Below are 25,690 nucleotides of genomic sequence, written 5' to 3'. Positions count from 1 at the left end.
AAACTTTAGAACATGGAAATTGTTAAAGCTTTGAATTGCACATTTAGATTGTGGCTCTTTGGAAGTTTTAAAGTTTCTGTAATTTCAAAAATAACAGGTCACTAACCAGTTTTGTCCATATTCTGGGTTAAGTGTAAAACTGAAAGAAATCACAAAACTGAACTCAGACCTGTGGTTTAAGGATTAAGGTGTTCACTAGAAATCACTATTATTAATATTTGCTGGCAATGTAAAGAAACATTAAAGATTATAGTTGGTTATGTTTTCAAAGATGCTGACTGGACGTGGTGGCTCATGCTTGTAATTCCTAGCACTTTGGGAGGCTAGGGCGGGCACGAGGATCTCTTGAAGCCAGGAGTTTGAGGCCAGTCTGCCCAGCATGGCAAGATTTACATTTCAATTTTTTTTCTTTTTTAAAGGAATATTTAGCTTGATCTGGTTCACAGTTTATTGTGGGTTGCTTCTGACCTCCCACGTCTTTCGCAGAAAGTTGAAAATCAGGAAGTTGTAGTTGACCAAGCACAGGTACCCTGTATCTACCATATGAGTATCTTAGAGATCCTTACAAACATGCGATCTGTCAATGTCCACGACACCCCCACCCTATTAGACTGCAGTTAGTCGCTCTCACTCAAACACATATGTGAGTGGGAAATCCAGGTTATTACTATAGATTTTAGTACAGTGCTGCTTAATTAGGAATTTTGTTGGATTGAAGAGGTATTTCAGAATAGATACAGCCAGACTCCTGGCTCATTGACTTAGTTTTTCAGGGTGATCTAACCCTGTGTAATTTTGAGGAGTTCTACATGATAAATACTCGTGGTGATGTGAGAACCACTAGTTTAGTATATTGTCCAAGTATGTTTTTTTCAGAGTTCTGAATGAGATTTAGTTGTCATATCTAGTTGGTGGTAATCTCTTATAGTTGTATATTTTTGTATTGCCAGATTGTTGCCTTCTGGTTTTCCATCTTTTCGAGAAAGATTTCTAATTAAAGTTACTGAAGAAAAACTGGGTTGGAAGTATATTTTTCACTAAATAATCCAGTAGTGTTGACTTTGATTTTATATGTCCACACTAATTTTTTTCATCCTGTTTTATTAAGGATTCATTGGGTACCTGAAGAGAATGCAGCTATAGACCCCTTAAGGTTCTGAGACCAAGATCGTTGAAATTTGTTTTGACTGAATACGATGGCTCATGCCTGTAATCACCATACTCTAGGAGGTTGAGGCAGGTGGATCACTTGTGGTCAGGAGTTAGAGACCAGCCTGGTCAACGTGGTGAAATCCTGTTTCTACTTAACAAAAATTAGCCAGGCGTGGTGGCAGGCGCCTATAATCCCAGCCACTTGGGAGGCTGAGGCAGGAGAAGCGCTGTTCCTGGTGGTTGGAGGTTGCCGTGAGCTGAGATCTGGCCACTTCACTCCAGCCTGAGTGAAAGTGAAACTCCGTCTCCAAAAAAAAAAAAAAAAAAACTTGTTTTGGTTAGTCTAGTATAATTGCTTAGTTTTGTCCATGCAACTTTCCCCTTGTTGGACTGTAGTACTTCATAATACAGTATTTAGATTCCCATTTAGTATCGTGTTTTCTATGGATTTGATGAAGGTACCAAAAATGATTCCTAAACTAACACATGAAATACATGTGCAAAACATTACTTTTTTTTTTTTTTTCCTGGCTGTAAGTTTATTCAATGCAAAAGAATCCTCTCCAGTGTTACTGAGGTGGCCGACCATGTGGTCCACGACCAAATCTGCCTCTAAACTGAGAGTTCGGTTGCTGACCCAGCCCCAGCCTCGGCTTTCTTGTCAGCACCAGGTGGCACAGCACTCCTTCTGTAGGTATCTCTGTCAGCTTCCCCTCTTGTGAGTCTTGCAGGTTGCTCACCCTCCAGATCTTTAGGCCAAGGCCTGCCAGTCTCTGGACAGCTATGGCATAGGATGACAGGCACAATCTCCGGGGGCAGATGAAGGTAATCACGGAGATACCCTCATTGGTAAGGTACCAGTAGAAATGTCTCCAGGCAAACTGTTCCTTCACGTAGCCTCGGGACTTGAGAGACTGCATGGCCTTCATGACATGAAGGTTGGGCACATTCTTGTCTGCCAGCTCTGGGTGCTTAGGCATGTGGACATCCTTCTTGGCCAGCATGACTCTCTCCTTAAAAAGGAGTTCATAAATGGCAATCCGGTTCTTAGGCATCAACATCTGGCAGGTCTCCGCCACACACTGGCTTCATCCTCCCACTCTTCCTCTGACAATCTTCGCCAACCAGCGGCCCCCTACCCCGTAAAATAAGCCTCCAACCCCTGTTGCTACTCAGAAATGGGTGTGGGGGGAGTGGGAGAAAGGCACCCTGCCCACATCCTGGGGAGGAGCAGCGGCTAAGGCGGCAGGATGGCCCGGATGGGAGCCGATGGAACTGGAACTCCACCAACATTGCTTTTTTAATCTTTAGTTCTTCCTCATTTCTGATGTAAGGCATTGTATGGTTGTTTTACTACAAAAGATGTAGAATATGGCCATGTAGTGCCTCACTGTAAGTTATTACATGTGTCTTGAGCAAATGGAAATATCAAAACATTGATACTTCTCCCTAATCATTTGGAAGGTCCCGAGATGGAGACTATTTACAGGGCAAAATTAAACCTTCCGGAAAAGTCTATAGGTTGGAGTCCGCTTTTGAAAGCCTTGATAATTTGTGGTTGGGCACCTTTGTTTCAGTATATACCTCATTCAGATTTCATCTGGGGCAAGTTAGCGTTCTTGTTTGTTTTGTTTTGTTTTTTGAGACCAGTGTTGCCATGGCTTACTGCAGCCTTGGCCTCTTGGGCTCAAGCATTCCTCCCACCTCAAGTCTCCCAAGCAGCTAGGACTATAGTCACGCACCACCGTGCCCAGCTAATTAAAAAAATGTTTTTTAAGAGTTGTGGTTATGTTTCCCAGGCTGGTCTGGAACTCCTCAAGCTATCCTTCTGCCTCAGCCTCCCAAAGTGCTGGAATTACAGGCCTGAGTCACCTTGCCCTGGCCAAGGTAGCATTGTTTACTGTTTTTTTACTTGCTCACAAAGCCCCAAAATGTCAAGCTAAGGGGAATGTTGTTGAAGTTGTTGGTTAATGCTGCCTGGAGCAGGGCAGCGGTGGGAGGGGGTGGGGTGGAGATGTGCAATTTATATTGGTCATTTGGAGAAGGAAATCTTCGAGAATTTAAAAAAAAAGAAAGTATAAGTCTTGAGACATAGACATTTATTTTTTACTTAATTTTTTTTTTTGAGATGGAGTCTGTTGCCCAGGCTGGAGTGCAGTGTCTTGATCTCGGCTCACTGCCACTGTTGCCTTGTGGGTTCAAGTGATTCTCCTGCCTCAGCCTCCCGAGTAGCTGGGACTATAGGCGCGTGCCACCACGCCCAGCTAATTTTTGTATTTTTAGTAGAGCCAGGGTTTCACCATGTTGGCTAGGCTGGTCTTGAACTCCTCATCTCAAGTGATCTGCCTGCCTCGGCCTCCCAAAGTGCTGGGATTACAGGCGTAAGCCACCGCGCCCGGCCTAGAAGTTTCATTTTTGAAAGAATAACTCCTTTGGGAAACAATTCTAAATCTTAAGCTCAAGCAGCTGGTAACTTTTAAAAACCTCATCCAACTGGCTGGCTGCCACCAGAATCTCATAATTACATTTATTTTTAGTTTAGATAACACTACCCATGTTATGTTTTCAATGAAAGTATTTTATAAATACAAATTGGTATGTTGATTTGTCATTTAATTTTTTCATATTTTTCTCACATGTCAAAAGACCATGACACAAGCCACTTAGTGAGGAATGGGATACAGTGATAAATCATAACACCAGCTCAATATCTAGAAATAAAAACATAATATTTGTGTTTGACTGGAGTGCAAGTTTAGGCTGTTGACCTTTAGCAATTCATTTTCACCCCAGTTTTTTTTGTTGTTGTTGGTTGGTTGGTTGGTTTTGAGAGGGAGTCTCTCTGTCACCCAGCCTGGAGTGCAGTGGTGTGATGTCAGTCCACTGCAACCTCTGCTTCGCAGGCTCAAGTGATTATCCTGCCTCAGCCTCCCTAGTAGCTGGGATTACAGGTATGAACCGCCATGCCTGGCTAGTTTTGTGTTTTTAGTAGAGAATGGTGTTCCACCCTATTGGCCAGGCTGATCTGGAACTCCTGACCTCAAGTTACCTGTCTGCCTTGGCCTCCCAAAGAGCTGTGATTATAGGTATGAGCCACCATGCCTTGTCTCACCCCAGTTTTTTAATTTTTGTATTTTTGAAGCACATTCTTGCTGTCACCCAGGTTGGATGGAGTGCAGTGGCACCATCATATCTCACTGCAACCTCGACCTCTTGGGCTCAAGTGATCCTCCAGCCTCAGCCTCCTGAGCAGTTGGGTGGCAGATGCTTGCCATCACACCCAGCTAGTTTTTTTTGAGATGGAGTCTCGCTCTGCCGCCAGGCTGGAGTGCAGTGACATGATCTGGACTTACTGCAATCTCCGCCTCCCGGGTTCAAGCAATTCCCCTGCCTCAGCCTCCTGAGTAGCTGGGACTACAGATGCGCACCACCATGCCCGGCTAATTTTTTTGTGTTTTAGTAGAGACAGGGTTTTACCATGTTGGCCAGGATGGTCTCGGTGCTTGACCTCATGATCTGCCCGCCTTGGCCTCAGTGCTAGGATTACAGGCGTGAGCCACTGCGCCCAGCCCCAGGCAGCTTTTTGTAAGATGGTATTTCACTGTTGCCCAGGCTGCGCTCAAGGACCCCTCCAGCCTTGGCTTCCCAAAGTGTTGGGATTATAGGCATGAGCCACTGCAACTGGCCATCCCAATTCCAGAGCTCACATTCAAATGAAAGACTAACGAATCTGAGGTGAAGAGGAAGAAATAAATGCCTTAATCATGAAATACGGATTTAGAGGCAGAAACAATTGAGAATGTAAACTGCACTAGGATTGAGGTAAAATGGTTTATTTAAGCCATGAGTTTGAAGTGGGTCCAAATCTGATTGGTTTTTTACTTTCCTTCAGCCATGTACTTGAGCAAGCATGTTTGAGATAACTTGTCCAGCTTTAATACTAACAGGAAAACCAAGAAGTTGGGAGTATTGGAGTGCATTGATGAAATAGCTGGCTCACTCATTCTAGCTGCTCAGAGTTTGATGAGCACAGGTTTATTGAGCTGGCAGTCTTGGTTAGATTTCGGTTGGCAATATATAGCAATCCATTTGACATGAAATTGGCCTCAAAGAGTGAGGTTTGAAGAGGTCACGTGCTTTGCAAGTTGGAGTATGAACACGCTGACAAGGAGAGGGCTAAGAACAGAATCATTGAAAGGATCTACCTTAGGCCAGGCGCTGTGGCTCACACCTGTAATCTGAGCACTTTGGGAAGCCAAGGCGGGTGGATCACCAGAGGTCTGGAGTTTGAGACCAGCCTGACCAACATGGAGAAACCCCATCTCTACTTAAAAAAAAAAAAAAAAAAAAAAATTAGCTGGGCGTGTTGGCATATGCCTGTAATCTCAGCTACTGTGGGGAGGCTGAGCCAGGAGAATCACTTGAACCTGGGAGGCGGAGGTTGCAGTGAGCTGAGATCGCGCCATTGCATTCCAGCCTAGGCAACAACTCCGTCTCAAAAAAAAAGTATCTGCCTTTTAGGTTGCTGGACATTTCAGTGAAGACAGCTGGAGTGGTCAGGAAAGGAACTATGTCGCACCACTTCTGCCAAATGAGAGCCATTTTCTTTTATTTTTTGATGATAAAGGATTTTTTTTTTTTTTTGGTAGAGCCATTTTCATATGTGCTGTTGAAGCACTTGAGAGGTATCTGGTGTTTTTTTTAAGTAGAGACAGGGTTTTGCCATGTTGGCCAGGTTAGTCCTCGGACTCTTGGCCTCAAGCAATTCACCCGCCTTCCAGGGTGCTGGGATTACAGGCGTGAGCCACCGCACCCAGCCCGAAGTTATCTGTTAAAAGGGCAGAAAATGTTCCATATGCCTTACGTGTCCTACTAAATATAAATAATGATTGTGTTTAGAACCCAGGGCAGCCTTGACTCCAAAACCCTTGTTTTCTGTTCCATTACATTTTAACTTTCTCATCCCGATCATAAAATGCCGTTTTGTTGCCACTTGTTGATTGTCAGGATTTAGAGCATGTCTTCTCAATTATAAAGCATGCTTATAGTAAAAAAATGTACAAACACTGGAAAATAATTACCTCCTCCAGTCTTTTATAAAGGTAACTTAAGACTTTTGTGTATTTTTCTCATGTCAACTCATCTGTAATTGTGTATTCTAAAAGTTACGCATTTATGATGAGCAAGTATTTATACAGATAGAAATGCTAATCATTGTATCCTTCAGCTTCCTTTTTATACATCTGAAGCATGTAAATCTAAGGTGTATATATAGTGTATAGACCTATAGTATATGCTATTATATGGGCAGGTACCATAATTGTTTAAGCAGTCAGTTAAGACGTTTCTTTCTTTCTTTTTATTTTGCGATGGAGTCTTGCTCTGTTGCCAGACTGAAGTGCAGTGGTGGCGATCCCGGCTCACTGCAGTCTCCATCTCCTGGGTTCAAGCGATTCTCCTGCCTCAGCCTCCCTAGTAGCTGGGACTACAGGTGCGTGCCGCCACACCCAGCTAATTTTTTGTATTTTTTTAAGTAGAGATGGAGTTTCACCATGTTGGCCAGTATGATCTTGATCTCGTGATCCGCCTACCTCAGCCTCCCAACATGTTGGGATTACAGGCGTGAGCCACCGCACCTGGCCGTTTTTTTTTTTGAGACGGAGTTTCACTCTTGTGCCCCAGGCTGGGTGGAGTGCAGTGGCAGGATCTTGGCTCCCTGCAACCTCCACCTCCTGGGTTCAAGCGATTCTCCTGCCTCAGCCTCCCGAGTAGCTGGAATTACAGGCACCCGGCTAACTTTGTGTGTGTGTGTGTGTGTGTGTTTTGAGATGGAGTCTCGCTCTGTCGCCCTGGCTGGAGTGAAGTCGTGTGATCTTAGCTCACTGCTACCTCTGCCTCCCGGGTTCAGGCAGTTCTTCTGCCTCAGCCTCCCTAGTAGCTGGGACTACAGGCAAGTGCCACCACTCCTGGCTAATTTTTTTTAATACTTTTATTGGAGATGGGGTTTCACCATATTGGCCAGGCTGGTCTTGAACTCCTGACCTCGCAATCTGCCCACCTCAGCCTCCCAAAGTACTGGGATTACTGGCATGAGCCACTGCACTCGGCCAACTTTTGTGTTTTTTTTTTTTTTTTTTTGAGACGGAGTCTCGCTCTGTCACCCAGGCTGGAGTGCAGTGGCCAGATCTCAGCTCACTGCAAGCTCCGCCTCCCGGGTTCCCGCCATTCTCCTGCCTCAGCCTCCCGTGTAGCTGGGACTACAGGCGCCCGCCACCTCGCCCGGCTAGCTTTTTGTATTTTTTAGTAGAGACGGGGTTTCACCGTGTTAGCCAGGATGGTCTCGATCTCCTGACCTCGTGATCCGCCCGTCTCGGCCTCCCAAAGTGCCGGGATTACAGGCTTGAGCCACCGCGCCCGGCCCAACTTTTGTGTTTTTGAGATGGAGTTTTGCTCTTGTTGCCCAAGCTGGAGTGCAATGGCGCGATCTTGGCTTACCGCCTCCCAGCTTCAAGCAATTCTCCTGCCTCGGCCTCCCAAGTAGCTGGGATTACAGACATGCACTACCATGCCCGGCTAATTTTGTATTTTTAGCGGAGACGGAGTTTCTCCATCTTGGTCAGGCCGGTCTTGAACTCCCGACGACCTCAGGTGATCTCCCCACCTCAGCCTCCCAAAGTGCTGGGATTACAGGCGTGAGCCACTGCGCCCGACCCATTTTTTGTATTTTTAGTAGAGATGGGGTTTCACTATGTTAGCGAGGCTGGTCTGGAACTCCCGAGTTTATGATCCACCCGCCTTGGCCTCCCAAAGTGCTGGGATTACAGGTGTGAGCCACTGTGCCTGGCAAGACGTTTATTGACAGGCCTGCCTAGCTGTGTCCTGAGGGATGCCAAAGGGTTGCACAATTTAATACAACAATGTTGCTGTGTCAGGGAAGATGAAGCTGTGCTCGTGGATCGGTTGGCATTGTTACCGTCTGTCCATGTTACGAATCTCGTGGGCATGATTGAAAGCTATAACTAGCTGCTGTTGCTACAGTAGTCTCCTGGGTTTCCACTCTAGTTTTAACTGTTAGACATGCTAGGGCAACACATTGGTGAGTATTGAGTTTTGGATGAGAACTGGTAAACATCAAACAGGGAAGACTTAAGTTAGCTTTCAGTCTTACAGAGAGAAGTATACAAACCTTTTCTCTCTCTCTCTTTTTTTTTTTCCCAGAGATTCATGAGCTCTTTTGGTTCAAAATGATAGCCCAAGTTAGGAGACTGTTGTGTCTTATTTCTGAGTTGTTGGTGAAAAACTAGTGATCAAAGTTAAGTAGACAAATTTAAGTGATCACTTATTTGGTAATTAAAGCTCTTTTTCTTCCCAGCATTTTGGGAGCCTGAGGCAGGTAGATTGCCTGAGCTCGGGAGACCAACCTGGGCAACATGGCAAAACCCCGTCTCTACAAAAAATACAAAAATTAGCTGGGCATGGTGGCATGTGCTTGTAGTGCCAGCTACTCAGGAGGCTGAGGTGGGAGGATCGCTTTGAGCCCATGAGGTAGAGGTTGCAGTGAGCGCAGATTGTGCCACTGCACTCCAGCCTGGTTGACAGAGTGAGGCCACGTCTCAAAAACAACAAAAAACAAAAACAAGCTCTCTACAGCAGCTGGCGAACTGTTGACCTGGAAGAAAGCTCCATTCCTTTCCTCAAATAATTTTGATTAATTCTCAACAGAAGTGGATGGAAGGAAAGGTTTTTACTTACTCTGTGTGTCATCCAAGACTGGTACCTGAACCAATGCCAGCTCTTGGGTATGACAGCAGTTGGCAGGGAAAAAATGATTCAAAAGGGTGTTAGTAGTAAGGTTGATGTGAGCAACTCCATTTATTGAGGAAGAGATTTAAGTTCAGAGGGGCTTGGCAAGTTGTCTAACTTCGCAGCCCAGTGGTAATTGAGCTGAAACTGTAAACTTGGTTGCAGGACCAGGTGTAGATAAACTGGAAAGGGCTTCAGAATCGATAGTCCGAATTCTATGTTTAGAGATGAGAAAGTGGATTTGTTCAAGGTCACACAGGGACACAGTGGCAGAGAAGGGCTCTGGTGCCTCAACAGCAAATTCAGGGCTTTTTATAGGGAGCAGTGTAATGTTAAGGCTGTCAGGCTTGGAAACAGCAGCCCAGATTTGAATCCTTGCTTCCTTACAGCTCTGTGACTTTGGGCCAGTTGTGTAATCTCTGGGATTTCATTTTTCTCATCTGTAAAATGGTTATAATAGGCAACAACTATCCCCTATTGTTAATATCAAGAATATAGTGTAATGCAAGTAAAGCAGTCAACACACGGCATAGCACACTGCTCAGTAAATAATAGGTGTTCTGTGCAGGCTTGTGTTGTCATGCAGTAAGCACTCAGCTAATGGCTTAAGAATGGCTGCTTTGGGCGCTGGGCAGGCAGAAATGACCCTAATTTGCCTGCTGGGAGTGTGCTTCCACTGACTTGCTCCTCCTCAACCACTTTTGAATCTGTCCAGTTTTGAAGAGTTTCTGTCCGGTTTCGAAGAATCTGTCCAGTTTCAAAGAGGAAGGGGGACTACTGAGTCTAGTGGTCCAAGGTCAAGAGGGACATTTGTGGATAGACAAGTTTGGGCATGTGTTAAGAAAGGGGATTCTGAAGGGATAGGCAGGTAGGAAAGATGGCGTGGGTTAAAACTGCTAGATAGCTGTTTTAAAACAGTGTTTCCAGTTAGGCTGCCTTGAGTTCAAATTTTTGGTTTTTGGCTGTGTGCTGAGGGCAAATCACTTCCTTAGTTTCCTTGTTTGAAAAGTTGGGGGATAACAACATACTTCACAGGGTATTCATGGTGTCTTCTCTCCACTTTGCTGCACATTGGAATCACTTGGAGCGCGGTGGCTCATGCTCGTAATCCCAGCACTTTGGGAGGCCCAGGCGGGCAGATCAGTTGAGGTCAGGAGTTCGAGACCAGCCTTACCAACACGGCAAAACCCCATCTCTACTAAAAAAAAAAAAAAATTAGCTGGGCATGGTGGAGCATGCCTGTAATCCCAGCTACTGGGGAGGCTGAGGCAGGAGAATTGCTTGAACCTGGAAGGCAGAAGTTGCAGTGAGCTGAGATCGTGCCACTGCACTCCTGCCTGGGCAGTCAAGATTAAAGTCTGTTTCTGATCCCACAGAAGTGCAGTTGGTCACTTTGACGCAGTCTGTCATAAGGAAGAAAAACACCCTTTAATCTGCGGAATGTGATTCCTTTTAAATTATTAGGACCAGAGAGGCATTTAACAGCAGTCCTGTTTTCACTCCCTCCTTGAGCTAAATAATTACCTCTTGAAGTCACTTGCCATGTGGGTTCTAGACTGTGACGCCAAGTAGCCATAAAATGCCATCGTCCTAAAATTCAACAGTGGATAGCCAATCACTAAGCAATGTTATTTCTGTAAACCAATGAGCATTCATGATGAACAACTTTTGTAATCACCTGTCTTCTGATTCATCCTTTTTTCTATAAAAACTTGAGCCTGTCCTTTGATGGAATATTCTCCAAGGCAACCTGGAATGTGTCTCAGGCTGCAGTCTTCAACCTTGGCCCAAATAAGCTACCTTGACCTGCTGTTTGCCTTTTTACCCTAATTCTCCCCAGGCATCCCTAGATAGGAAACAAGCCACATCTCTGCCCTCAGCCTGGGACCCTGCTGCCTGATACCTGCCTATCCCTGTTTTTGCTCCATAAACTTGCTGGGAAAGGTACCTAGTTCTGTTTCTCTAGAGGCTGTGGTGCCAGACTAGAAACTACCAGTTTCCCGGGCGTGTGCCTTGGTGTCACCGAACAGCCAGATGAGACTTGTCACCAGAAAATGCTTTCCTTTGCTCCTTTGTTAAACACACTCATATTGCCAGTACTGGGGCTATCCCCTGAGCAAGGTGTAGGAGAGAAAAAGTAGACAACCAGATAGGAAGAAAACTAAAGTAGAATTCATAGATGCCAAGCACATGAATGATGCTTTTTTTCCATCAACCTTGTGACATTGGAATTATCTCCCATTACTCAAGAAGCTCAGAGAGGAAAAGTGGTCTTGACTTATCAGGCGTAGGCCCCTTTTTTGTAAAAAAAAAAAAAAAAATTTGGTAATGACCCTTGGCTCTTCTGAAGTGAAATCCATTTTCTATATGGATTATAGAAATGCAAAGCCTTAATAATAATATAAAAATACACAAAAAGCAGTTTATAAAATAAACATTCTGTATGTAAATATCAGATATGAGTGTGCCAGAAGATGTAAGTCAGGCTGGGGCATGATGGCTCAGGCCTGTAATCCCAGCACTTTGGGAGGCCAAGGCGGGTGGATCATCTGAGGTCAGTAGTTGGAGATCAGCCTGGCCAACATGGCAAAACCCCGTCTCTACCTAAAAATACAAAAACTAGCTGGGCATGGTGGCGGGCGCCTGTAATCCCAGCTACTCAGGAGGTTGAGGCAAGTGAATCGCTTGAACCCAGGAGGGGAAGGAAGTTGCAGTGAGCTGAGACTGTGCCACTGCACTCCAGCCTGGGCGACAGAACGAGACTCCATCTCAAAAAAAAAAAAAAAAAAGATGTAAGTCAGACGCTTGAACCCACTTGAAGCCATTTTGTGCTTCCATGTGCCTACGGGAAAATTAAGAGTGGAGGCACATGTAGAAAACCACAGTGGAGACTCAAGTCAGAAAGTAATGATAGAAAAGTTATTTGACTGTAGTAAGAGGAGAAAAAAGCCAAAGAGAAGTGGGGATAACATAGCAGGACAAACAGACTGCTGAACTGGAGAAAATGAGGAAGTGTGATATTTTTCACACATAAACTGGGCCTTAAAGTTATGTCAGATAACTCCCGTTTTAACATGGGTGTTGTAATGATGTACGTATCTTGGAGTTAATGAGGATTAATACAGGCATTCCTTTTTTTGCACTTCAAAGATAATTGTGTTTTTCACAAATTGAAGGTTTGTGGCAACCCTGCATCAAGCAAGTCTTTGGCATTATTTTTCCAACAGCACGTGCTCACTTTGTATCTCTGTGTCACATTTTGTTAATTCCTGGAATATTTCAGACTTTTTTTTTGAGACAGAGCCTCAGCCTGTTGCTCAGGCCGGAGTGTAGTGATGCAATCTCTGCTCACTGCAACCTCAACCTCCCAGGTTCAATTGATCCTCCCACCTCAGCCTCCTGAGTAGCTAGGATATGGGTACAGACCACCACACCCAGCTGATTTTTCGTATTTATCTTAGAGACGGGGTTTCACCATGTTGCCCAAGCTGGTCTCAAGTTCCTTGACTCAAGCAGTCTGCCTGCCCTTGCCTCCCAAAGTGTCGGAATTATATGTGTGAGCCATTATGCCTGGCCTCAAACTTTTTCATGATTGTTACTATACTTGTTATGATGGTAAGTGATCTTTGATGTTACTATTGTGATTTGTGGGTGGTGGGGGGTACCGTGAATCACACCAATATAAGATGGTCAACTGAATAGATAAATTTGTGTGTTATGACAAAAATTAGCCGGGCGTGGTGGCGGGTGCCTATAGTCCCAGCTACTCTGGAGGCTGAGGCAGGAGAATTGCTTGAACCCTGGAGGCGGAGGCTGCAGTGAGCTTAGATCATGCCACTGCACTCCAGCCTTGGTGACAGAGTGAGACTCCACCTCAAAAATAAAATAATAAAATAAAGATAAATGTGTGTTCTGCCTGCTTCACCAACCAGGCTTTACTCGTCTACTCTGTCGTCGGGCCTCCCTATTCCCTGAGAAACAATATTGAAATTAGGCTAATTAATAACCCTACAATGGCCTCTTAAGTGTTCAGATGAAAGGAAGAGTGACACATCTCTCACACTGAATCAAAAGTTGAAAAGGAGTAAGCTTAGTCAGGAAAGCATGTCAAAAGCCTAGATACACCAAAAGCTAGGCCTCTTCTGCCAAACAGCCAGCTGAGTTGTGAATGCAGAGGAAGATTTCTTGAAGAAAATGAAAAGTGCTACTCCAGTGAATACATGAATAAGTGAAACAGCCTTATTGAAGAAAACTTTGGAGCTAGCCGAGGTTGGTTCATGAGGTTTAAGGAAAGAAGCCATTTCCATAACATAAAAAAGTACAAGGTGAGTTGGGCGCAGTGGTTCACGCCTGTAATCCTAGCACTTTGGAAGGCTGAGGTGGGTAGATCACCTGAGGTCAGGAGTTTGAGGGCAGCCTGGCCAACATGGCAAAACGCCGTCTCTACTAAAAATACAAAAATTAGCCGGACATGGTGGTGCATGCCTGTAATCCCAGCTACTCGGGAGGCCAAGGCAGGAGAATTGCTGGAACCCAGGAGGCAGAGGTGGCAGTGAACCAAGATCATGCCATTGTACTCCAGTCTGGGTGACAGAGCAGGACTCTGTCTCAAAAAAAAAAAGCAAACCAACAACAAAAAAACAAAAAGTGCAAGGTGAAGCAGCAAGTGCTGATGTAGAAGCTGCAAGTTATCCAGAAGGTCTACCTAAGATAATGAATGAAGGTGACTACACTAAACATCTTCATTGTAGAAAAAAGCCTTCCACTGGAACAAGATGCCATCTGGGACTTTTTGTAGCTAGAGAGGAGAAGCCAACGCCTGGTTTCAAAGCTTCAAAGGACAGTCTTAACTCTTGGTTTTTGTTTTGTTTTTGGGACAGGGTCTTGCTCTGTGGTTCAGGCTGGAGTGCAGTGGCACAAACACGGCTCAACCTGGGCTCAAGTGATTCTCCTGCCTCAGCTTCCCGAGTAGCTGGGACCACAGGTACATGCCACCATGCCCGGCTGATTTGTAAACATTTTTTGTAGAGCTGGGGCCTCACCATGTTGCCCAGGAGACCAGCCTGGTGAGACCCCATCTCTCTAAACTCCTGAACTCCTGGGCTCCCTGGCCTCCCAATGTGCTGGAATTGCAGGCATGGAGCTTCCATGCCCCACCCAGGCTAACTCTCGTTGAGGACTAAGGCAGCTGGTGGAAGCCAATGCTCATTTATCGTCCTGAAATTCTCAAGACCCTCAATTGTGCTAAATTTATTCTGCCTATGCCCTATAAATGGAACGAAGCCTGGATGACAGCCCATCTGTTTATAGCATGGTTTACTGATTTTTTTTTTTTTTTTTCCAGACGGAGTCTCGCTCTGTCACCCAGGCTGGAATGCAGTGGCGCTATCTTGGCTCACTGAAACCTCTGCCTCCCAGGTTCAAGTGATTCTCCTGCCTCAGCCTCCCAAGTAGCTGGGTTTACAGGTGCTTGCCACCACGCCTGACTAATTTTTTGTATTTTCAGTAGAGATGAGGTTTCACCATGTTGGCAAGGCTGGTCTTGAACCCCTAACCTCAAGTGATCTACCTGCCTCAGCCTTCCAAAGTGCTAGGATTACAGGCATCATCCACTGTGCCCAGCCAGGTTTACTGAATATTTTAAGCCTACTGTTGAGACCTGCTCAAAAAAGATTTATTTCAAAGTATTACTGCTCATTGACAATACACCCAAGAGCTCTGCTGGAGATGTACAAGGAGATTAGTGGTTTCATACCTGCAAACACAACATCCACTCTGCAGCCTATGGATCAAGGAGTCATTTCAGCTTTCACGTCTTATTAAGAAACACATTTCATAAGGCTATACTGCTATAGATATTTATTCCTCTGATGGATCTGGGCAAAGTAAACTGAAAATCTTTTGGAAAGGATTCCTTGCTCTACATGTCATTAACAACACTTGTGATTCATGGGAGGTGGTCAAAATATCAACATTAGCAATTTGGAAGAAGTTGATTCCAACCCACATGGAAGTTCGAGACTTCAGTGGAGGAAGTAATGACAGATGTGGAAAAAATAGCAAGAGAACTAAAAACAGAGCCTACAGATGTGACGGAATTGCTGTATTCTCATGATAAAACTTGAACGGATGAAGACTTGTTTCAGTGGATGAGCAAAGAGTGGTTTCTTGAGATGGAATCTATTGCTGAAGGTGCTGTGCTCATATGTTGAAATGACAACAAAAGATTTAGAATATTGCATAAACTTAGTTGAAAGAGCAATGGCAGAGTTTCAGAGCATTGACTCCAACTTTGAAAGAAGTTCTGCTGTGGGTAAAATGCATATAGCATCAGATGCTACAGAGACATCTTGTGAAAAGAAGAGTCAGTTAATGTGGCAAACCTCATTATTGTCTTATTTTAAAAAATTGCCACAGCCAACCCAGCCTTCAGCAACCGAAATCCTGGTCAGCAGCCATCAACACTGAGGGAAGACCCTCTACCAGCAAGGTTATGACTGGCTGAAGGCTTATACGATTGTAAGCATTCCTGGGCTTAAGTGATCCTCCTGCCTCACCTCCTGAATAGCTGGGACTACAGGCTCACACAACTATGCCTAGCAATTTTTTTTTTTTTTTTTGAGGCGGAGTCTTGCTCTATCGCCCAGGCTGGAGTGCAGTGGCACGATCTCCACTTGCTGCAAGCTCTGCCTCGCGAGTTCATGCCATTCTCCTGCCTCAGCCTCCCAAGTAGCTGGGACTGCAGGCACCCGCCGCCACACCTGGCTAGTTTTTTGTATTTTTAGTAGAGATGAGGTTTCACCAGGATGGTCTTGATCTCCTGACCTTGTGATCTGCCCGTGTCGGCCTCCAAAAGTGCTGGGATTACAGGTGTGAGCCACCGCACCTGGCTTTTTTTTTTCTTTTTTGAGACAGAGTCTCATTCTGTCGCGCAGGCTGGAGTGCAGTGTGTGATCTTGGCTCACTGCAACCTCTGCCTCCTGGATTCAAGTGATTCTCCTGCCTCAGCCTTCCAGGTAGCTGGGATTATAGGCAGCCACCACCATGTCCTGCTAATTGTTGTATTTTTAGTAGAAATGGGGTTTTACCATGTTGGCCAAGCTGGTCTTGAACTCCTGACTTCAGGTAATCCAACCGCCTCGGCCTGCCAAAGTGTTGGGATTACAGGCATGAGCCACTGTGTCTGGCCTGTATTTTTTTGAGACAAGGTCTTACCATGTTGCCCAGGCTGGTCTCAAACTCTTGGGCTCAAGCCATCCACTTGTTTCGGCCTCTCAAAGTGCTGGGATTACAGGCATGAGCCACCATGCCCAGCCCCTGTACATTTTAAAATACATAATGCTTTTGCACACTTATGGTACAGTGTAAACATAACTTTTATATACACTGGGAAACAAATTGTGTGACCTGCTGTGACCTGCTTTATTAAAGTGGTCTGGAACTGAACCCATGTATAGCTGAGGTATGTCTGTATGTGAAATGTGCACATAATGTTTCCTTGCACTAAGTTCCCCATCTTTTGGATTTTTTTTTTTAAGATGGAGTCTCCCTCCATCACCCAGGCTGGAGTGCAATGGAGTGATCTTGGCTTGCTGCAACCTCTGCCTCCTGGGTTCCAGCGATTCTCCAGTCTCAGCCTCCCGAGTAGCTGAGATTATAGGCACCTGCCACCATGCCTAGCTAATTTTTTTGTATTTTTAGTAGAGACGGGGTTTCACCATGTTGATCAGGCTGGTCTTGAACTCCTGACCTCAGGTGATCCACCTGCCTTGGCCTCCCAAAGTGCTGGGATTACAGGCGTGAGCCACCACGCCCAGCCAGGTTTTGAAAAATTTAAAGCACTTCTTATGTTTTATACCTGTAACGGATTCAGTCTTGTGGGCATGGGCAATTCTTTGTGTGCCAGACATTTAATATATTTGTCCTCTTCACCCTACAGCCAGTTAAGCTTCCTGGCCAGTGTGACAATCATTTAAAAAAAAAAAATTGGCTGGGGACACTGGCTCATGCCTGAAATCTCAGCACTTTAAGAGGCGGAGGTGGAAGGATTGCTTGAGCTCAGGAGTCAGTCTGGGCAACATAGCAAGACCTTGTCTCTACTAAAAATAAAAAATCAGCCGGTTGTGGTAGCACGTGCCTGTTATCCCAGCTACTCTGGAGGCTGAGGTGGGAGGACCACTTGAGTCTGGGAAATCAAGGTTGCAGTAAGCTGTGATTGCATCACTGCACTCCAGCCTGGGTGACAGAGTGAGACCCAGTCTCAAAAAAAAAAAAAAAATGCTCAGCCACCCACTAGGAGGCAGTACTACCCCATCAAGAATGGGCCAGACTTTGCCTGAGGTTGCACATCTCTTCAGGAATTGAGTCTGCATTGACTTTTCCACCATGATAATAATAACACATTAACAAAGATAATGGTAACAATAGTTACTGATACTTGAGCTGTATGTATCAGCATTTTGCTAAGCATTTTACATATACATACCACCCACTCACTTAAACCTAACCACTTGAGGGAGGCTCTGTTACCCTATTTTGAAACCAAGGCTTAGATCCAAGACCCATGTTAAGTGCTTTGTGAGGAAGGGGTTTTACTGAAGTGCTCAAAGAATGGGATTTGGATAGGAAGTTGGATGTATGAAGAGCCAAGTGCATAAAAACACAAAGGCAGGAAACGAAAAAGTTCCATGTTGACAGGTGTAAAGCCCTATGAATTTGCTCAGAGCTTTAGAATGGCGGGTAGACTAGTCGAATGTCAGAGCTGCAGGGACCTTAGAGATCATCAGGGATGGTGATTTCCTTTTTCTTTTCTTTTCTTTTTTTTTTTTTGAGACTGAGTCTCACTTTATTGCCCGGGCTAGAGTAGAGTGACATGATCTCGGCTCACTGCAACCTCTGCCTCCCAGGTTTAAGCAATTCTCATGCCTCAGCCTCTTGAGTAACTGGGATTATAGGTGTCCACCACCACACCTGGCTAATTTTTGTATTTTTAGTAGAGACGGGGTTTCACCATGTTGGCCAGGCTGGTCTGGAACTCCTGACCTCAGGTGATCTGCCCACCTCGGTCTCCCAAAGTGTTGGGATTACAGGCGTGAGCCACCACGCCCAGCCAGGGATGGTGATTTTCAAACTTTAAATATAGTTAAAAGTTTTGGAATGAAATCTTATGTAGCATACATAAAACAGCTTAAAAATGGTACAGCTATAAAAAGTATAGGTTCTAATAGATAGTATTGGCTTATAAAGACAGGAAAAATCCAATTTCCTTCTGTTATTTTGGTTGTACAGAGAAGTGCAAATGGTAACATTTTTTAACACTTTATTTTGCAATCGCTGAGGTGACAGGATAGGAAGGTCCACCCCACAAACTACCTAGAAGCACAAACAACAGAAGAACATCACCCCAACATGTTTATAGGCATTTGGTTGAATAGGCTTTATGTGAGGAAAAAACCAGAAAACTTAAAAATTGTTAGATGTATATATATTTTTAACTCAACCAAGTGCCTGTGAGCCCTCTGCAGCTATAGTGGGAGAAGTCCTTATACTGCCCACACCTTCATGCTACAGATGAAGAGCCTGAGGCCCAGGGAGGAGGAGGGGGTGGCTGAGACTCAGGGAGCCTAGGGGGGCCATCTCCAGGGGCTCGGCCTCCTGCCACCCCATCCAGTGCTCTTTCTGAGTGACCAGTCATGACATCTGGTATGGCAGTGTGCCAGAGCCTGGCTGTTCAACCCCTCACCCTGAGAGGGCTCTGGCCACTTGCCCATTTCCCTGGCAGATAAAGCCTCAGACAGATGGCAAACAGTACTTGGCTCCAGGAATCAATTCAGGTCTGATTCACCAGCGGTTTGTGCCCGAGCCAGCCCTACAGGCTGTCTCCTTTCCACTCTTCTATCACTCACTACCCTCACTGTGGCCAGGTTGGGAGTCTTGAGCAACAGGCAGATACCTGTGATCCTGAGAATTGCACTGGCTTTTTTGAGACTTTTTTGAGGCAGAACTTGTCTGCCTCATTCCTCTGGGTGGCTCAGAGCGTGACCCCATCAGCTGCAGTTTCAGTATCAGGGTGGGGCAGTGGTGGAGGGTGGGGCATCGTGTTACCAGGGCTAGCCCTGTTGGCTGCAGACACATTGGCAACAGGTGGTGGTTCAGGGGCACAGAACAGGTGGACTACATACCTCCAGGATAAAATGCCATTTAATGGCATTTGCCTTTTGAAAGAAGCAATCTACTTACAAATGGCAGGACCCTTTTTATTTTCTTTTTTGAGAAAAGCATTTTATTAAAGCATCTATTAAAATTTTATGAAGTCCATATTTGGAGATATGTTTTAGCAAAGTATAATTAGCATTTTTTGTTTAGAGGATGAATTGTGTTGCTACTCAATAGAAGAATAATATGACATGCAAACAGTGCTTTTACATGTGTTTTTGTTTTGGTTTTGGTTTTGAGACGGAGTCTTGCTCTGTTGCCCAGGCTGGACTGCAGTGGTGCAATCTCGGCTCACCTCTGCCTCCTGGGTTCAAGTGATTCTCCTGCCTCAGTTTCTCAAGTAGCTGGGGCTACAGGCGTGTGCCACCATGCCCAATTTTTGTATTTTTAGTAGAGACAGGGTTTCGACATGTTGCCTGGGCTGGTCTCAAACTCCTGACTTCAAGTGATCCACCCACCTTGGCCTCCCAAAGGGCTGAGATTACAGGTGTAAGTCACCTCACCTGGCAGCAGAAACATGTTTTGAAAGTACGCTCAGGCCAGGCGTGGTGGCTCTCACCTGTAATTTCAGCACTTTGGGAGGCCGAGGCGGGCAGATCACGAGGTCAGGAGATCGAGACCACCTTGGCTAACACGGGGAAAACCTGTCTTTACTAAAAATACAAAAAACTAGCCAGGCGTGGTGGCGGGTGCCTGTAGTCCCAGCTACTCAGGAGGCTGAGGCAGGAGAACAGCATTAACCTGGGAGCAGAGCTTGCAGTGAGCCGAGATTCCACCACTACACTCCAGCCTGAGAGATAGCCTGGGAGATTCCGTCTCAAAAAAAAAAGTACGTTCATACACTGAAACTTTTCTGACTGGACACAATGCTGCTATTTAATAATAAATTATCTTGATCTTAAAAGAACCCAGAGCAGGTCCCCCGGGAGCAGGTTCCTAGCGTATCACCAGTGGGGAGGGCTTTTCTCAGAGGCTCTGAGTCAGTGTCTCAGCAGAGGAAGGAAGCTCTGCTGTCTCGGAGTTGCTGTACTCACCTTGCTGCTGCTGCCACACATCTGTATGCCCCTTCCTGGTACAGCACCATCACTTCAGGCTCTCGTAATAGTGAGGGCTTGACTCCTTCGAGAACCTCAGTCTCCCCAGCTGGAAGTGGCAGCCATAATGCCTCCCTTTCAGGCTTGTTGGGACAAAAAGATGAAGTCACATAGGTAAGCATCAACAACTATGCCCGGCACAGAAGAGGGCCCTGAAAGTTGCCAGGCTCAGCGTTTTCCTTCACATTATCAGCTCTGCTCCACCCCCTTTAATTACTCACTTTTATAATAATTCTAAGGTAACCCATGACCATGGTAGAAAAATTAGAGAGCACATATAAGCAGAAAAAGGAAAAAGGTGACCCGATAGCTTCTGGGTTTTCTAGCCTGTTTTCTTCATTCTGCGTGCTTGGTATGGGAAGTTTCTTCATTTGTGTTTAGAGGGTGTTGTAGAGATGATATCATGGTCCCACTTTGCAAACGAGACAACTGAATTCCAGAAAGAGGAAGTGCCTTCCCCAAGGTCATGCAGATAAGGTTAAGCTGGGTTGAAACCGACAGCTTGAGTCCAAGCCCAGCACCAGATTCAGGACTACAGAGGCATTGTACACGGGTGGGTCACAGATACCTGTCCCTGAAAAACCCATGATACGGTATTTCCCTTGAAGTACTTAAACATTCGCCACTAAAGACATCCTGCTTTGTGACTTGCCCCATCCTGAAGTCCTGGGAGTGGACAGTTTGTGAATAAACCGCCTGACTAGGTAAGGGGTGTTGGCCCCTGAGTTTTGCTCCCCCAGGGACATTGAGTATGCACCGTCCGTGGATTTGCCAGCATGTAAGTGCTATCATCCTGGGCTTTCCCTTCACTTTTTTTTTTTTTTTTTTTTGAGACAAGGTCTTGCCCTGTCACCCAGACTGGAGGAGTGCAGTGGTGTGGTCTTGGCTCACTGCAACCTCTACCTCCTGGGTTCAAGTGATTCTCCCGCCTCAGCTTCCCAATGAACTGAGATTATGGGTATGTACCACCATGCCCAGCTAATTTTTGTATTTTTATTAGATACAGGGTTTGGCTATGTTGCTAAGGCTGGTCTTGAACTCCTGGCCTCAAGTGATCAGCCCGCGTTGGCCCCCCAAAGTGCTGGGATTATAGGCATGAGCTCGGCCTCCCCTCACTTTAAAGGATGCTCCTTACCCTGTTTTTGTTTTTGCTTTCTTCTGGTCTTTTCTGTGGCAACTGTCTTGGGGTTCCCAGCAAACATTTCCATTTTTTCCTGAAAGAAGTAAGCATGCACATTTCACTGGCTAAAGTACACTCCAGTGTTAAAATTATGCATAGAAAATGGGTGAGGTCACCCTGGCAACATGGCAAAACTGCATTTTTACAAAAAATACAAAAATCAAGGCCAGTGGATCACGAGGTCAGGAGCTCAAGACCAGCCTGACTAATATGGTGAAACCCCGTCTCTACTGAAAACACAAAAATTAGCTGGGCGTGGTGGGGGGCACCTGTAGTCCCAGGTACTTGGGAGGCTGAGGCAGAAGAATCACTTGAACCCGGGAAGCAGAGGCTGCAGTGAGCCGAGATTGCGCCACTGCGCTCCTGCCTGGGCAACAGGGCAAGACTCTGTCTCAAAAAAAAAGAAAAAAAGAAAAAAAGCCATGCGTGGTGGTGCACGCTTGTAATCCCAGCTGCTTGGAAGGCTGAGGCACAAGAATCACTTCAGCCTGGAAGGTCAAGACTGCAGTGAGCTGTGATGGCGCCACTGTACTCCAACCTGAGTGAAGAGCAAGACCCTGTCTCAAAAACAGAAACAAAAACAAAGGATGAAGTCACACAGATTTTGGGCAAAGAGCAAGACCCTGTCTCAAAAAACAAAACAAAACAACAACAAAAGACAAAGGATGAAGTCACGGAGATTGTGGGCAAATTGTTTCCCCAAATCTGTTAGCATAATTCTACAGAATGTCAAAAAGACAAAGACATCCGCCAGTAAACCCTAATTGTTTGATGGTTGTAAGTAATCACTTGAGATGTGACCCCAATAGGGCCCTGCCCAAGGGGAAGGTGGCATACCCACCCATCTCCTGTGCCAACATGGGGTTCATATCTCCAGGGAGCCCTGAAGCGAGGGTCAGGTGAAGGAAGTTGGGATCATCATTTACTCAGTTTACCCATCTGTAGAAAGGGGGTATTTGGGCTGAAGGTGGCCCGTAACTCAGAGGATGATCTGTCCCCTCTTCACACTGCACCCTGCAGTGAGGGGAGCAATGACTGAGTCTCAACCAGTGCTTTAGGCAGCGGGGGTCCTTGATAAGGACATAAGTCTGCCACACTGGGACTAGATGGTCCTCAAGGTCTTTTCCAGCACCGATATTCTAGGATTCAGTGACTCCAGAAGAACAATAAGGCCGTTGTGAGGAGGGCAGATCCAGAGGATGATCTTCCTGGAGGGGAGAGGAACATGTTCAGTGCGTACAGTGGGTGATGGTTCATCTGAAGTGGCATCAGGCTGTACAACAAGCAGGGATTGTTCTGCAGGGTTCAGGCGAATGTTAGTATTTGATCAAGATTGGAATATTCTCCTAAAACCTACTTGATCCTCACAGAAAAGTTCCTATCTCCATTGTGCAGATGTGGAAATGGAAGCTTAGAGATAGAAAATGAGACCCCAGGGTGAGGCAATGGATGGCTAGGACTAGAACCCAAGGCAGGCTCCTAGGGCTCCTGCTTTTCCAGCACGCATCTACCATGCATATGTGCTACTAACAGGCCTGGCGCTAGGATTCACATCATTTGAGAGGCTGCTTGGTGAACATGGACACCCACGAAAGCCCTGGAGAAGGCAGGTTCTTTCTCAGAAATGGCCAGTGGGTGTCAAGGTCACAGTGTGGGTGAAAGACCAAGGAGGACTGAAGGCCACCCAGGCCAGGATTCATCTCCAGCAGCCTGTGGGTGACCGCTCGTCACCCAGATCGGCATCAGGAAGGTTCTGGACAACACCTCTAGGGAACACATGGGGAGCGAGGTCCGATGACCGTCTCGGGATCTGAAGATCTAGATTTGGCTTCTGGCAGTATCATGATGCAAGCCTGGGCAAGTTACTTTGTTCCCTGGACCTTGTTCTCTTCATCTGTAAAATGGAACTAATTATATTACCTCATAGGGCTATTACAAGGCCTTAAAAAAAAAAAAAAAGCATCCAAAAACAATGTTTACTGAGCACTAGTAGTGCCAGGCACTCTTCACTTGTATTAACCCATTTGATCTCCATAAATTTTTTTTTTTTTTTTGAGACAGAGTCTTCCCTCTATCGCCCAGGCTGGAGTGCAGTGGCCGGACCTCAGCTCACTGCAAGCTCTGCCTCCCGGGTTTACGCCATTCTCCTGCCTCAGCCTCCCGAGTAGCTGGGACTACAGGCACACGCCACCACACCCAGCTAATTTTTTGTATTTTTAGTAGAGACAGGGTTTCATTGTGTTACCAAGGGTGGGCTCGATCTCCTGACCTCGTGGTCCGCCCACTTCGGCCTCCCAAAGTGTTGGGATTACAGGCGTGAGCCACCGCACCGGGCCCACAAAAATTTTAGAGAGTAGGTGCTATTGCTATCCCCATTTTAGGAAACACAGAAGTTGGTTCCAGCCACAAGGAAGTGGCTTCATCCATCATCAAGAAGTTGATTCCAGCCCACATGGATGGCTTTGAGAGTTCAACTACTTTAGTGGAGGAAGTAATGAAAGATGTGGTGGAAATAGCAAGAGAACTAAAGGTGGAGTCTGGAGATGTGACAGGCTCTAATTTTAGTTCTCTTGCTATTCCCACATGTCCATGGTCCAGGATCTTGAGTTTATGTTCAGGAAATAAGAGTCAGTGAAAACGTGCAGTCACTTTCATAATCATTAATGCGGAGATTCTCAATAAACTCTTAAGGTGCCACCACATTCCAACATGTTTTATCCATTAACCCTGTCCCCAAAAACATAAAGTAACACGTTCAGTTTGTTACAGAAATAGTAATAAGGCAACACTATGCAATACTATGTGTACTATGCAACACTTTGCAATACCAAAATCCATGCCTACAAAGCACTGCACAAGAACACATACAAATAAAGGATATACTAGAATGGCTGCCTGTGGGGTGGGGGCGTGGAAATGACAATGGAGTGAGGGGGGAATATATGAAGCAAGAGGTGACTAGCCAGGACCAATGATGACAGCTGGCCTTCACCTGGGGAATAGGAGGGACTCATCCCACTGCACCTGAGGACTAAAAATAAAATGGAATGGAAACAAGACCCTGGATGAAATCACTCGGCCTGAAATACACTGGCTCTGGGCTCAAAGAGGAAAGGTGGGGACACATCCTGGGCTGCCTCATCAAACCACGAGTCTGCAAGAGCGTCCCTGTGTGTGTGTGGAGGGGGTGAGGACAAAGGGAGGGTCAACCACGCCCAGTTCTGTGAGCTCAAACAGCAGACCAAAGGCCACAGGCAGACCCTCCAAGGCCTTAGGGAAGGAGTGAGGAGAAAGGCCTGGGTGGTCAGTGTCAGAGGTTGCAGTCACCTGCTGTCATGCCTATCTCATCAAGGTTTAGCCAAATGCACTATTAGGATGTCAAGAAAATATGGATATAAGGCAACAATCCTATGATTGTATGATGACTGTAGGCTTGATCATTATAAGGGTTCTGCCATACGCTGGTCCAGTTGGCGCGCCCACCCGTCTCCCGTGCCAGTGGAGTGTGCCTGTGAAACAGCAGTCAGCTCTTCTGGTGGCCCTGAGGATCAGGGTGAAGGGAGAGAGGATCTTCATTTAGTTAGTTTGCCCCTCTGCAGGAGGAGGGGAGTTGGATACAAATCTCTCCTAACAACCTGCCTGGCTACTGGAACCTTCCTGAGAAATGCGGTTAACCTCTGGGCACAGAGCCCGCAGTTCTGGGCTCCAGTCACAAGGGGGCAGGATGGGGAAGAAAACAGGTTCTCAGTTCCAGGCCTTGGACCCGTCAGGTTTGCTGGCAGGGGCAGGAAGCAGGGTGGGGTCGGGAGTGTGTGGTGGTTGATGAGGGAACCAACCATCATCCTGCAAGAGTGGCTTGTTTATCAAACATGAAATGAGGGAAAAGCCTAGTAGCTCCATTGGATTGGGAAGAACAGCAAAGAGAGACAGGCGTCATTTTCTAGAAAGCAATCTTCACACCTGTTGGTCCTCACCCACTGAATGTCCTCACCCAATCTCCAACACAGAAATAGGTGACTGTGTGTGCACGCGCGTGTGCATGTGTGAAGATATGAGTGTGAATGTGTCTATATGGGAACATACGTGATTGTATGTGTGTAATTATGTGTGACTGGCAGTGTGGGGAGTGCTGGTTGAAGTGTGGTGTGATGTGAGTACGCATGAGTGGCTGTGTGTATGACTGTGAGGGGAGGCGGAAGGGGAGAAGCAGCAGGTTCAGGTGTCGCCAGTGAGGCTGGGAGGAAAC

General features: G+C 46.0%; 1 pseudogene; it reads right to left on the bottom strand.

The window, feature by feature from the left end:
- Positions 1 to 1,716: 1,716 nt before the first annotated feature.
- LOC105514164 lies at positions 1,717 to 2,433 on the bottom strand (annotated as a pseudogene).
- Between the last annotated feature and the right edge of the window lie 23,257 nt (positions 2,434 to 25,690).

This window comes from Colobus angolensis, unplaced genomic scaffold, assembly GCF_000951035.1.
Source record: "Colobus angolensis palliatus isolate OR3802 unplaced genomic scaffold, Cang.pa_1.0 Scaffold24, whole genome shotgun sequence".
Taxonomy (NCBI): domain Eukaryota; kingdom Metazoa; phylum Chordata; class Mammalia; order Primates; family Cercopithecidae; genus Colobus; species Colobus angolensis.
The sequence above is the reverse complement of the archived record's forward strand: the minus strand, read 5'-3'. Positions and strand labels throughout refer to the sequence as shown.